At 49.2% G+C, this 13,164-nt stretch overlaps 7 pseudogenes; 3 read left to right on the top strand and 4 right to left on the bottom strand.

Moving 5' to 3' along the window:
* Window positions 1–2,730: 2,730 nt before the first annotated feature.
* LOC143952101 (5S ribosomal RNA) lies at window positions 2,731–2,850 on the bottom strand (annotated as a pseudogene).
* Window positions 2,851–2,949: 99 nt separating this feature from the next.
* Window positions 2,950–3,068, bottom strand: LOC143944060 (5S ribosomal RNA; annotated as a pseudogene).
* Window positions 3,069–3,167: 99 nt separating this feature from the next.
* On the bottom strand, window positions 3,168–3,286 carry LOC143947435 (5S ribosomal RNA; annotated as a pseudogene).
* A 159-nt stretch (window positions 3,287–3,445) lies between these two features.
* Window positions 3,446–3,564, bottom strand: LOC143942894 (5S ribosomal RNA; annotated as a pseudogene).
* Window positions 3,565–4,793: 1,229 nt separating this feature from the next.
* LOC143944534 (5S ribosomal RNA) lies at window positions 4,794–4,912 on the top strand (annotated as a pseudogene).
* A 320-nt stretch (window positions 4,913–5,232) lies between these two features.
* LOC143943397 (5S ribosomal RNA) lies at window positions 5,233–5,351 on the top strand (annotated as a pseudogene).
* Window positions 5,352–5,452: 101 nt separating this feature from the next.
* On the top strand, window positions 5,453–5,571 carry LOC143945547 (5S ribosomal RNA; annotated as a pseudogene).
* The last annotated feature ends 7,593 nt before the right edge of the window (window positions 5,572–13,164 follow it).

Here is a 13,164-nt window from a genome sequence, read left to right as displayed (position 1 = left end):
AAAACTATTCTCTAAAATCCTCGCCACGTGATTGGCACATCACTTGCAGTCCCTTATACATATTGACCAGTTAGGTTTTATTCCCATCAGGGAAGATAGGGACAACACCATTAAGGTGCTTACCCTGGTCCATAAAGTAAAGTCATCTGGGACCCCTTGTCTTTTCGTGAGTACTGATGCCGAGAAGGCTTTTGATCCGGTCAAATGGACATTCATGTTCTCGGTCCTTCGCCATATATGGTCTGAGTGAACGGATGCTGGCATGGATAAGTAAGATATACTCACGCCCTTCAGCTCAAGTCAAAGCAAATGGGGTGCTCTCATCTCCCCTTGACATCGGGAATGGGACCAGACAGGGTTGCCCCCTGTCGCCACTATTAATCGCACTGTCATTGGAACCCTTTCTCTCCACAATTCGACAAAACTCAGACATAACGGGACTCCGAATGGGTACTATTAAGTGCAAGATATCTGCCTACGCGGATGACATGCTGTTCTCGCTGACGAATCCCAGAGTTTCCTTTCCAAATCTCCTTCGGGAATTCCAGATATACGGGATACTTCTTGAAATCAGAGGCCATGGAGGTTGCAGTCCCCCCGCAAACGTTAATAGACTTGCAGTCCAATTTTCGATTAAAGTGGACCCATACAGCCCTTAAGTACTTAGGTACTTACATTCCACCAGACATCGCGCGTACGTTTATGTTGAACTTCCCCCCACCCCTTGTCACTAAGATCCGCAGTTTGCTTCACGGGTGGCATTCTGGCCTCCATTCCTGCTTCAGGAGATGCAATCTCATTAAATTGAACATACTCCCTAAATTTACCTATCTTTTCCAATCTCTCCTGATCCAGATTCCAGTCCCGTTTTTTAAGCAAGCTCAATGCTTGCTCACTCAATTTAACTGGGCCCACAAAAATCCCAGACTTAAGTGGTCACAGCTGACATTGTCTAAACAACAGGGAGGGTTGGTTCTCCCTGACTTGCGACGCTACTACCTGGCCTCCCATCTGGGGCGTGTATTGGACTGGAATCGAAACAAACTTTCTAAGCTCACTCCCGAATTCCGCTAAGAAGCGCCATGTGGTGCTATAAGGATTTACCCACAGAATTGACGTCACATCCCACTATAGGGGCTTAGTTGAAAGTCAGTCACCTGATCGCTACCCAAAACACACTCACGTCTTTTACTTCCCCCCTATTCCCTATACGTGGCCATCCGAACTTTGAACCGGGGACCCACTTAGAAATTCCAACCTAGACAATGCGTCTAAATTCGTCATTGATGGAAAATGGCCTTCTTTCTCAACCCTAACAGATCTGACAGGGCTTTTCCAACTGCCTTTTTGGAGAGCAGCGTAACGACATCATTTTCTCCATTCCATCCCCAATCCTCAAACGTTCGCCCGCCCTCAGATGGAGTTTGAGACTCTATGCAGGAGCGAAGGCCCTTTGGCCCACATTCTCTCTCAAACAGATTACCCACACTTAACCTGTCTGTCCAACTGGGAAAAGGACCTTAATTGCTTGTTTTCCCCAGCACAGAGACAACGCATTATCACTTTGGCTCTCAAAACCTTACTGTGCACGAAGATACAGGAGACTAATTTTAAACTTCTCACCAGGTGGTATTTGACACCATCAAAGCTGCATAAATGTTTCCCCTCTTCCTCGAACATATGCTGGAGGTGTGGAATAGAAGAGGGCACGTTGCTCCACTTTTTTGGTCTTGCCCCAGCTTGGTGGACTTCTGGACAGAGATCCAATGCATAACACAAAAATTCACAGACTTCTCCATCCCGGAAGAGGCTGCATTCTTTCTCTTGCACCATTCACAGATTCCCATTAAGAAGTACAAAAAATCTATTTTACGGCATGTGATAAATGCGGCGAAATCCTGCATCCCTCTCTAATGGAAAAAATTTTCCCCCCCTTTCATTACTCACTGGCTTAGGAAAATAGAGGACATTAAAAAAATGGAGGACTTGATCCTCACATCACAAGGTAAACAAGAATTTTTTAAACAAACCTGGGACATCTGGAATACCTTTATATTCTCGCTGGAAGGATGTCGCCTGCTATCGCCTTAGTGCTCTGAGCTTTCCTTGACTGTCCCCTTGGACAGTGGCTGCCATCGTGTCTCGTCCCCTCTTCTCCTTTCCTCATCTTTCACCCCTTCTCTTTTCTACCTTCCTCCCCTATCTCTCACCCCCTTCACGCCCTCTCTCTTTTGAAAAAAGTGGAAAATTGGGAATGACGGCCCCACCACCCCCCCTCTGGATGGATTATGCCAGAGGGACCTTGGGTTTGTGTGACCCTGGATCTCGGTACAGTACTTTATCCGTGCCTCGAATCATTGTGATTGATGGAAGGCAGACTCACAGTTGCGAATATACCTGTATCAAGTATTGTTCAGCTGCTTTTTGCTCTGTATTTCTCTGTTGCATTATGTTCTTGGGGGACCGTCTTCCCCTGTTTTTGGAGAAAAAATTATATTTGAAAAAAAAAAGAAGCCTACAACACCTGGTATTCCCAGACAGTCTCCCATCCAGGCATTAACCAGGCCCGACCCTGCTTAACCTCCAAGATCAGACGAGATGGAACAGATTCAGGGTGATGTGGCCGTAGCCAATATCTTCAGGCACTCTCAACTCTCTTGACAAACGCCAAGATGGTCACCTTGGGAACAAGCGGAAAAAAAATAGGTCAACGGCAACAACATAAAAAGAAGCCTACGGCATCTGGAAATCCCAGGCGGTCTCCCATCCAGGTACTAAACTGGTCCCAACCCTGCTTAGCCTCTGAGATCAGATGAGATTGGGCTCTTTCAGAGTGATGTGGCCGTAGGAGATTTCTTCAGGCACTCTCAACCCTCTTGACTAACGCCAAGATGGTCACCTTGGGAAACAAACAAAAAAAAACAAGTCAACGCCAACAACATAAGAAGAAGTCTACAGCACCTAGTATTCCCAGGTGGTCTCCCATCCAGGTATTAACAAGGCCCGACCCTGTTTAGTCTCTGAGATCAGACGAGATCTGGTGCTTTCAGGGTGTTGTGCCCGTAGGCAATTTCTTTGTGCACTCTCAACCCTCTTGACACATGCCAAGATGGTCACCTTGGGAAATAAGGGAATAAAAACAGGTCGACGCCGACAACATAATGAGAAGCCTACGGCACCTGGTATTCCCAGGCTGTCTCCCATCCAGGTACTAACCAGGCCCATAGCTGCTTAGCCTCTGAGATCAGATGAGATTGGGCTCTTTCAGGGGGATTTGGCCGTAGGCACTCTCTTTGGGCACTCTGAAGCCTCTTGACAAAGGCCAAGATGGTCACCTTGGGAAACAAGCTAAAAAAAACAGGTAAAAAAAACAACATAAAAAGAAACCTTCGGCATCCAGTATTCCCAGACGATCTCCCAATCAAGACACTAACCAGACCAGATCCTTTTATGGCACCTGGTCTTCCCAGGCAGTCTCCCATCCAGGTACTAACCAGGCCTGACGCTGCTTAGCTTCTGAAATCAGACGAGATCGGGTGCTGTCAGGGTGATGTGGCCATAAGCGTTCTCTTCAAGACACGCCCAACCCTCTTGACAAACGCCAAGATGGTCGCCTTGAGAAACAAGCGAAAAAAACAGGTCAAAGCCGACAACATAAAAAGAAGCCTATGGGCTTACAGCGGACCTTAAAAGATGGGACCCACTAGCTCTGTCATGGTTTGGACGCTGTAATGTGTTGAAGATGAACGCGATGCCACGACTTCTGTATCTACTACAAGCCTTACCTATCAAAATACCCCAGACTTCCTTTCATGCGGTTCGCTTAATCTTTATCAAGTTCCTCTGGCGCGGCAAACATACGCGTATTGGAAGGGTAATGCTATTGCGACCCAAATTGCGGGAGGTGTTGGCTTCCCGGACCCTGCTCTATATTACACAGCGACGCACATGACATGGGTGGTTGACTGGTGCCGGCATGGGGAACTGAAGCTATAGGTCAAGCTAGAGCAGGAGATGGCGCGGGTTCCACTGGCTGGTCTGCCTTGGGCGGGGAGGCCATTGGAGCCCTGTGTGACTACTCACCCGTTAATTGGCCCCTCGCTCGCCGAGATGGATAGTTTTTTTCACCTTTCCCACCTGACTAACTTCCCTTCTCCTATGACCCCAATTATTGGACATCCTAGATTCCCTCCGGGCCTGTCTGACCAGGCCTTTACCAGGCAAGCCCCGAAAGGGCTTCTGAGAGAAGCCCTATTTCTTGGACCCACGGGCTTGATTCCCATGGGGACCATACTGCTAGAGCAAGTACCTGTTGCATTGGATATATATATATATATTGGACCTATATGTTCCAGGGTGGCCTGCATAAAGTGCCAGGCCACCCTGTCAAAGGCCTTCTCCACGTCCGTTGACAACATAAGCAAGGGCCTTCCCTGTACATGCGCCGCATGGATTAAATTGAGGACTCGGGCCGTATTGTCTCTAGCTTCCGACTTATTTTTATTTATTTTGCTTGTTTCCCAAGGTGACCATCTTGGCGTTTGTCAAGAGGGTTGAAAGTGCCAGAGAAGATTGCCTACAGGCACATCACCCTGAAAGCACCCAATCACGTTTGATGTTGGAAGCTAAGAAGAGTCAGGCCTTGTTAGTACCTGGAGGGGAGACCGCCTGGAAATACCAGGTGTCGTAGACTTCTTTTTATGTTGTTGGCGTTGACCTGTTTTTTTTCCGCTTGTTTCCCAAAGTGACCATCTTGGTGTTTGTCAAGAGGGTTGAGAGTGCCTGAAGAGATTGCCTATGGCCACATCACTCTGAAAGCACCCAATCTCGTCTGATCTTGGAGGCTAAGAAGAGTCGGGCCTGGTTAGTACCTGGATGGGAGACCACCTGGGAATACCAGTTATTGTAGGCTTCTTTTTATGTTGTTGGCGTTGATTCGTTTTTTTTTTTCGCTTGTTTCCCAAGGTGACCATCTTGGCATTTGTCAAGAGGGATGAGAGTGCCCAAAGAGATCGCTTACAGCAGCATCACCCTGAAAGAGCCCTATGTCTTCTCTTCTCTGAGGCTAAGAAGGGTTGCGCCTAGTTAGTACCTGGATGGGAGATGGCGTTGGAATACCAGGTGCCGTATTCTTCTTTTTATGTTGTTGACATTGACCTGTTTTTTTTCGCTTGTATCTCAAGGTGACTATCTTGGCATTTGTCAAGAGGGTTGAGAATGCCCAAAGAGATTGCCTATGGGCACATAACCCTGAAAGCGCCCGATCTCCTCTGATCTCAGAAGCTAAACAGGGTTGGGCCTTGCTAGTACCTGGATTGGAGACCACCTGGGAATACTAGGTGCTGTAGGCTTCTTTTTATGTTGTTGGCCTTGACCTGTTTTTTTTTTCACTTGTTTCCCAAGGTGACCATCTTGGCGTTTGTCAAGAGGGTTGAGAGTGCCCGAAGAAATCACCTACAGCCCCATCACCCTGAAAGCGCCCAATCTTGTCTGATCTCGGATGCTAAACAGTGTCGGGCCTGGTTAGTACCTGGATGGGAGACCGCCTGGGAATACCAGGTGCCATAGGCTTTTTTTTTTTTTTTTTTTTTAGTAGTATGCAACATACAATGCAAAGGCAACTTCACAGAATGTGTGATACAAATAGTTACAAACAAACGATCATATTGCATGGATATCAGAGCCAATGGTAAGAAGTCCGAGGAGAATAGCACGTGTACAGCTTTGTGGTCATATCAAGATGAGATTAAAGCTCCATCTCGTTGGGATCCTCTACCACTTAAAATATTATTGATACTAGCCCTGCTACCCTCGAAGAGTTTAGATATCCATAGATAGAGGAAGAGTATTGTGTAGTAGTCAAATGGGGTCGGAACATACCATTTTCTTTTCCCTTTTTTGAGTTAAGAAGGGAAATAGTAGAACTGAAAGGAGGGAGAAGGGGAAAGAGAAGATTGGGGAAGGAAATGGCAGAAAAGGAAAAGAAGGGGTAAGGGGGTGTCGTGGGTAGAGTGGATAGGATGGGGTCCCCTCCCAGGGAGCAAGAGACGCCCTCGGCTCACCAGCTCATCAGCTGTCCAACGTTTGGAAACAGCGATCTCCAACAATCACCATGAGCTTACTATGTCTCGCGGAGGTATTCTTCCAAAAAGCGAAACTGGGTCCAGTAGAACCATCTGTTCCCATGCTCCTCCGTTTTATCCCTCATTGTGGCAGTCAGGTCTTCCATTCGTTCAATATCATTTACCCTTGCGAACCACTGGGTCACCATTGGAGCAGATTGCTCTTTCCACTGACTTGGGATGCAGGCCCTAGCTGCCTTGAGGAGATGTTTAAGTAAGGACTTATGATAACGCTTTCTCGATATAGGAGTTAGATTGAGAAAAACTGCTGCGGGATCATTGGCTAAGGAAATGTCTGTGAACTTGTGGATGAGTCTCAGGACAGGCTGCCCGAATGTTTGTAATTTAGGGCATTCCCAGAAAATGTGGAGAATGGTGCCAGCCTGTTGCCCACAGCGACAGCAGCGGTTAGATTGACCGGGGAATATTTTGGCCAACACCACCGGTGTACGATACCAGCGTGTGATCAGCTTATATGAGATCTCCTGATATTTACTGCAGAGTGATGACTTATGGGCGAAATAGAGTATTCTGTCCTTCTGTGGTTTGGAGAATGTCGTTTGTAAGTCCCTTTTCCATTTAGCTAGGAAGGGTGGATCTGTGGAGGATTGTGCGTCTGTCAGGATTTGGTAGGACCTAGAGAGGGAACCACGAATTGGGCCATCATCCAGGCAAAGTTCCTCGAAGGGGTGGAATTGTCTAGAGAAGAACGAATGGTTAGGTAGTGATCCGAGGAAATGGATTAGCTGTCTAGCTCTCCAGCTATCCAATGCAACAGGTACTTGCTCTAGCAGTATGGTTCCCATGGGAATCAAGCCCGTGGGTCCAAGAAATAGGGCTGCTCTCAGAAGCCCTTTCGGGGCTTGCTTGGTAAAGGCCTGGTCAGACAGGCCTGGAGGGAATCTAGGATGTCCAATAATTGGGGTCATAGGAGAAGGGAAGTTAGTCAGGTGGGAAAGGTGAAAAAAACGATCCATCTCGGCGAGCGAGGGGCCAATTAACGGGTGAGTAGTCACACAGGGCTCCAATGGCCTCCCCGCCCAAGGCAGACCAGCCAGTGGAACCCGCGCCATCTCCTGCTCTAGCTTGACCCATAGCTTCAGTTCCCCATGCCGGTGTCTTATCACATATGGTCCCCCATCGGATAGTGTCCGCTGTGCACTGCGCATGCGCAGTACACAGCAACACAGATTCCGAAAATTGCAGAGCATGAACGGCGCCTGCGCACTGAGTCCAGGTTCACTGAGTCCAGGTTCTATCCCCACTATCCAAGTGGACATAGAGTAAGAATATAAAAGAGCCGAGCGCAGCGAGGCCGAGCCCGAAGCGTGGCGAGCTAAGCTCGCCTGCGAGCGAAGCTCGCCTGCGAGGGGCCCTCTAATATTCACAACCCTATGTCCGCTTGGATGGTGGGGCTACCACCTCCACTCACCGCGCAGGCGCCGTTCAGCGGAGATTTTCCGAAGCTTCGTCTGCTCCGTACTGCGCATGCGCAGTACAGCGCGGACACTATATCATGGCCGGACAGTATATGGCAGAACACCGGCACCAGTCAACCACCGGTGTCATGTGCGTCGCTGTGTAATATAGAGCAGGGTCCGGGAAGCCAATACCTCCCCGCAATTTCGGTCGCAATAGCATTGCCCTACCAATACGCATATGTTTTCCGCGCCAGAGGAACTTGATAAAGATTGAGCGAACCGCATGAAAGAAAGTCTGGGGTATTTTGATAGGTAAGGCTTGTAGTAGATACAGAAGTCGTGGCATCGCGTTCATCTTCAACACATTACAGCGTCCGAACCATGACAGAGCTAGTGGGTCACATCTTTTAAGGTCCGCTGTAAGCCCATAGGCTTCTTTTTATGTTGTTGGCTTTGACCTGTTTTTTTTGCTTGTTTCTCAAGGCGACCATCTTGGCGTTTGTCAAGAGGGTTGGGCGTGTCTTGAAGATAACGCTTACGGCCACATCAACCTGAAAGCACCCGATCTCGTCTGATTTCAGAGGCTAAGCAGCGTCAGGCCTGGTTAGTACCTGGATGGGAGACTCCCTGGGAAGACCAGGTGCCATAGAAGGATCTGGTCTGGTTAGTGTCTTGATTGGGAGATCGCCTGGGAATACTGGATGCCGTAGGCTTCTTTTTATGTTGTTGGCTTTGACCTGTTTTTTTTAGCTTGTTTCCCAAGGTGACCATCTTGGCCTTTGTCAAGAGGCTTCAGAGTGCCCAAAGAGAGTGCCTACGGCCAAATCACTATACTATATATCTATATCTATAATAATAAATAATATTTTTAGTTATTATATATAAGATACTATATAGGTGATTTGGCCGTAGGTTTTTACTGCTTTTCCTTTTTCTCCTCCTCTTCCTCTGTGCTTGAACTCTATATCTACTACTGACTCTGGTGGGGACCGCCGGTCGGGTACCACTGCCGTCATGGCCCTGAAGCTGGTTTCCTGGAATGTGAAAGGGCTGAATGTACCTGAAAAAAGGTCCAGCTGCCTAACAGAATTGTGGCGGATGAATCCCCAAATAGTTTTCCTCCAGGAGACCCATTTCAGGACAGACCAAATACCACGGCTTTATAGTAAGCACTTCCCCCTGGCCCACCACAGCACGTCCCCTACTTCCAAATCGAGAGGAGTCTGTGTTCTTGCTAAAAACTTGCCGTGGCGCCTGTTAGCTGTCCAAGCCGATAGTGAAGGGAGATATCTCTTCATTAAGGGAACTCTCCACTCGCAAACTTTTACTCTTGCCAACCTATACATGCCGAATGTGGACCAGCTGCCGGCCTTAGAAGCATCCTTGGATGCCCTGGCTGCATTCTCGGAGGGTACTTTGATCGTTGGGGGGGACTTTAACCTCACCTTGGACCCCCGCAGAGACTCATCATCGGGCACCTCTGCGATTTCTGCGAGAACGCGTTCACACATAAGAGACCTGCTACACTCCCACCGACTGATCGATGTGTGGCGTACGCTTCACCCACAGGATAGGGACTATACATTCTTTTCCACCGCTCATGGTTCTTACTCACGTATAGATATGTTTTTAGTCGCCCACAATGCTATCCCGGCGGTCACAGACGCTCAGATAGGCCACATAGCCCTGTCTGACCATGCCCCGATGCTGAAGCTACAACAGGAGTCGCGTGGTCAGTCCTGGTGGAGACTGAACGAGTCTCTCCTGAAGGACCCTGAGACCCACGCAGACCTGCTTAGGGAATTAGAAAGTTACTTTGATCATAACCGTGATTCTGTTTCCAACCCCCTCATGTTATGGGCGGCTCATAAATGCTACATTAGGGGCATTCTTATTAAACATGGTCATAGACTCAAAGTGGCCAAAACTGAGGCTCTCTCCAAACTTATTGCCAAGTTGCATGCGTGTGAAGAACGACACAAATCCCAGCCGACTGCTGCGCTGGAGGTGGAGGTGACAGATCTTAGAGAACAAATCAGAGATTTCTCTCTCTTTCAGGCTAGAACCAGACTCATGTGGGTCCGCAGGACGTATTATGAATATGGAGACAAGTGTAGTAGGTCCCTAGCGAACTCCCTGCGTGCCCAACGCAACGCGTCCTTCATTCCAACCATAACCTCCCCTTCGGGTGCCAAGCTTCATGATTCACGGGAGATAGTGGAGTGTTTCCGATCTTTCTATGAAGCCCTTTATAACTTGCACCCCCGGGACTCAGGAGACGCCCTCCAGGCCGGCACAGCGGCCATTGACGAGTACCTAGCTTCGGCAAACCTCCCGTCGCTGACACAGGAAGAGATAGAGCTTCTCTCGCAACCTATCTCCCCGGAGGAATTGTCGGCAGCGTTAAGAGACTCACCCAAGGGCAAGGCACCAGGCCCAGATGGGTTTACGGTCCCTTATTATAAGGCCTTCCTCTCCCTGTTGTCCACGCCGTTTGTGTCAGCTTTTAACGCCCTATTGGAGGGCCAGACCTTTCCACCGGAGCTGTTGCAGGCAAGCATCTCGGTCATACCCAAGCCGGAGAAGGATCCGCTTCTCTGTGCGAACTACAGGCCCATCTCCTTATTAAACAGCGACCTTAAGCTCTTCACTAAGATACTGGCGGAGCGGTTGGCACCCATTCTCCAACGCCTGATACCTCTGGATCAGGTGGGGTTTATTCGTAACAGGGAAGCCCGAGACAACACTACCAGGACAATCAATGTTATAGAACGCGCCAGACGCCTTAAACTACCGATTATGTTGCTCTCTGTGGACGCAGAAAAAGCGTTTGACAGGGTGAGCTGGCCTTTTTTGCTAGCCACCCTGCGAAGCTTGGGTGTACCCCCCCCATGCTTTCATGGGTTACAGCTCCTTACTCGTCACCGACGGCGATGGTTAGGGTCAATGGGTTTGCCTCGTCGCGTTTCACTATTGGCAATGGAACGAGGCAGGGATGCCCGTTGTCCCCCCTTTTGTTTGTCCTATCGCTTGAACCCTTGCTGCACCACATCAGGCAGAACATAGACATCAAGGGACTGGACACCCCCTCACACCACCATAAGGTCGCAGCCTTTGCAGATGACCTCTTGTTCTATGTCTCGGAGCCTCACATTACATTGCCGAATCTCTTAGCGGAAATAAGACGATATGGAGCCCTGTCAAATTTTAAAATTAACTTACAGAAATCGGAAGCACTCAACGTCTCCCTGTCTACCAACGCCCAGACGAGTCTAAGCACTAATTTTCCCTTTCGTTGGGCAACTGGGGCTATACAATATCTGGGTACCAAGGTTCCCCCGCATCTGATTTTCCAATTGAATTTCCAGCCGCTTCTAAAAAATTTTGCCGTAGATCTAGAGAGGTGGTCAAAGTTGGCGACCTCTTGGTTTGGGAGATGCAATGTGCTCAAAATGAATGTAACCTATTACAAGCCTTACCGATAAAAATCCCCCAATCATTTTTTAAAGCCATGCGCTCCATCTTTATTCGATACGTATGGCAGGGCAGGCCTCCAAGACTCAGCCGAACATTACTGCTCAGATCAAAAGACAAGGGAGGGATTGGCCTCCCAGATCCGGCATGGTACTATACGGCGGTGCACATGAACAGAGTAGTTGACTGGTGCAGACACCTGAAGGATAAGCTGTGGGTTCGTCTGGAGCGTGAATCCGTACCATTTCCAGGTTTGCCCTGGAGTGGACCGGGCTGGTCGGGAGCGACGCGGGCACACCCACTCATTGAGCCAACGTTACAAGAGCTAGACAGATATTTTACCCTGACGGGCGTGCCCAGTTTCCCTTCGCCCATGACTCCTATTATTGGACACCCACGCTTTGAACCCGGCATGACGGAAAAGTCTTTCCGCCTCGACCCTGACCGGGACCTTGTGCGGGCCTCTTCTTTTCTTGGCCCAAGACGTGGACAGCGGTCTCCACTATGTACGAGGCGTTAGCAACCACGGCCCTGGGACAGTGGAAGCTTGCCCAACTCTCCCACTTCTTGAAATCTTTGCCAAACAGTGGCGAATTCCGCAGACCCCTAACATCGTTTGAGGAGGTATGCTCAGGAGAGGGACCGACCCGAGGGTCTCTTTCCCTGTCATATCGCATCCTACTGGACCAACTCTCCCAGGGTAACCTGGTGTTCGTGGAAAAATGGGAGCGAGACCTGCATGTCCGGCTCTCGCCAGACCAGAAGAACCGCGCGCTTCTTTTTGCGCACAAGTCATCCCTATGTAGTAAATACCAGGAAATAGCTTATAAAATTTTGACCCGATGGTACAGGACCCCCACTGTCCTGGCGGCTATGTTTCCCGGTCACAGCCCTTTGTGCTGGAGATGCGGTGAACAAGTCGGCACGTTACTACATATCTTCTGGGAATGCCCTCAACTGGCCCATTTCTGGAGACAGGTTCTCAATATCATTTATGACCTCACGGCTATTGATCTCCAGAACAACCCAGCTGTGATCTTCCTCAATCTGACCCCACTCTCGAGCAAGAAGTACCATAAATCTCTCTTAAAACATCTTCTGAGTGGGGCCAGGGCATGTATACCTAGCATGTGGAAACAGCAGGCCTCTCCACTGGTGTCTCACTGGTTTGCAAGAGTTTGCGACATCTACCATATGGAACAGCTCACATCAGCGTTAGGCGACAGGGAGGAAGAGCACACTGCGCGTTGGTTGTCTTGGAGCCTGTTCAGGTTTTCCGACGCATACAGATCCTATCTGTAGGCTCTGGCACGTGTATAGAGGGAAGGGTCCGGCCGTGGGAACCCATCGGAGTCCTCTTTCTTTCTCTCCCTTCTCGTATACCACCCTGGTTCACTCTCTCCCCCGTCTGCCTCGTAGCACTGTTAGCCCCCTATAACTTTCATTCTTTCTACCCCCATCCCCTTCTCCTGCCCATTTGCTCCCCCCTCTTTCCCTACCCCCTAACTCCCAAGTATAATTAAAATACATGGTGATTGCAAGGATCTTTTCGTTTTGTTCCCTCGATTTCCCAGCCAGGGGTTGGCGGCCCTCGGGGTGGTCCCGGCTGAGCTCTTTGACCAATAGAATGAAGGTGACCAATGTTAGAGGCCCCTCAGTCTGGGCCTTGAGGGGGATCGCCCCGGGGACTGCCCTGGTTTATAAGTAGACACTGGGGTGCCAGATCATTAGAGTGGGATAATGTGGTGGCCTAGCCACGGCTGGGGCTGCTGCTGACATAAGTTGTTAGGTTTCCCCCGGTCGTCCACGAAGTATTAACTATGTATTTTTGTTAACCTGGAAAACTGAGGGATCTATGTCTTTTACAGTTTGTCTCTGTATTACCTGCAATCCGTAAATAAAGAATAAAAAAAAAAAACAGACACTAACCAGACCAGATCCTTCTATGGCACCTGGTCTTCCCAGGGAGTCTCCCATCCAGGTACTAACCAGGCCTGACGCTGCTTAGCCTCTGAAATCAGACGACATCGGGTGCTTTCAGGACGCGCTCTCTTCAAGACACGCCCAACCCTCTTGACAAACGCCAAGATGGTCGCCTTGAGAAACAAGCAAAAAACAACATAAAAAGAAGCCTATGGGCTTACAGC

This window comes from Lithobates pipiens, unplaced genomic scaffold, assembly GCF_037356315.1.
Source record: "Lithobates pipiens isolate NorthernLeopardFrog02 unplaced genomic scaffold, aLitPip1_a1.2 Scaffold_10, whole genome shotgun sequence".
NCBI lineage: Eukaryota > Metazoa > Chordata > Amphibia > Anura > Ranidae > Lithobates > Lithobates pipiens.
The sequence above is the reverse complement of the archived record's forward strand: the minus strand, read 5'-3'. Positions and strand labels throughout refer to the sequence as shown.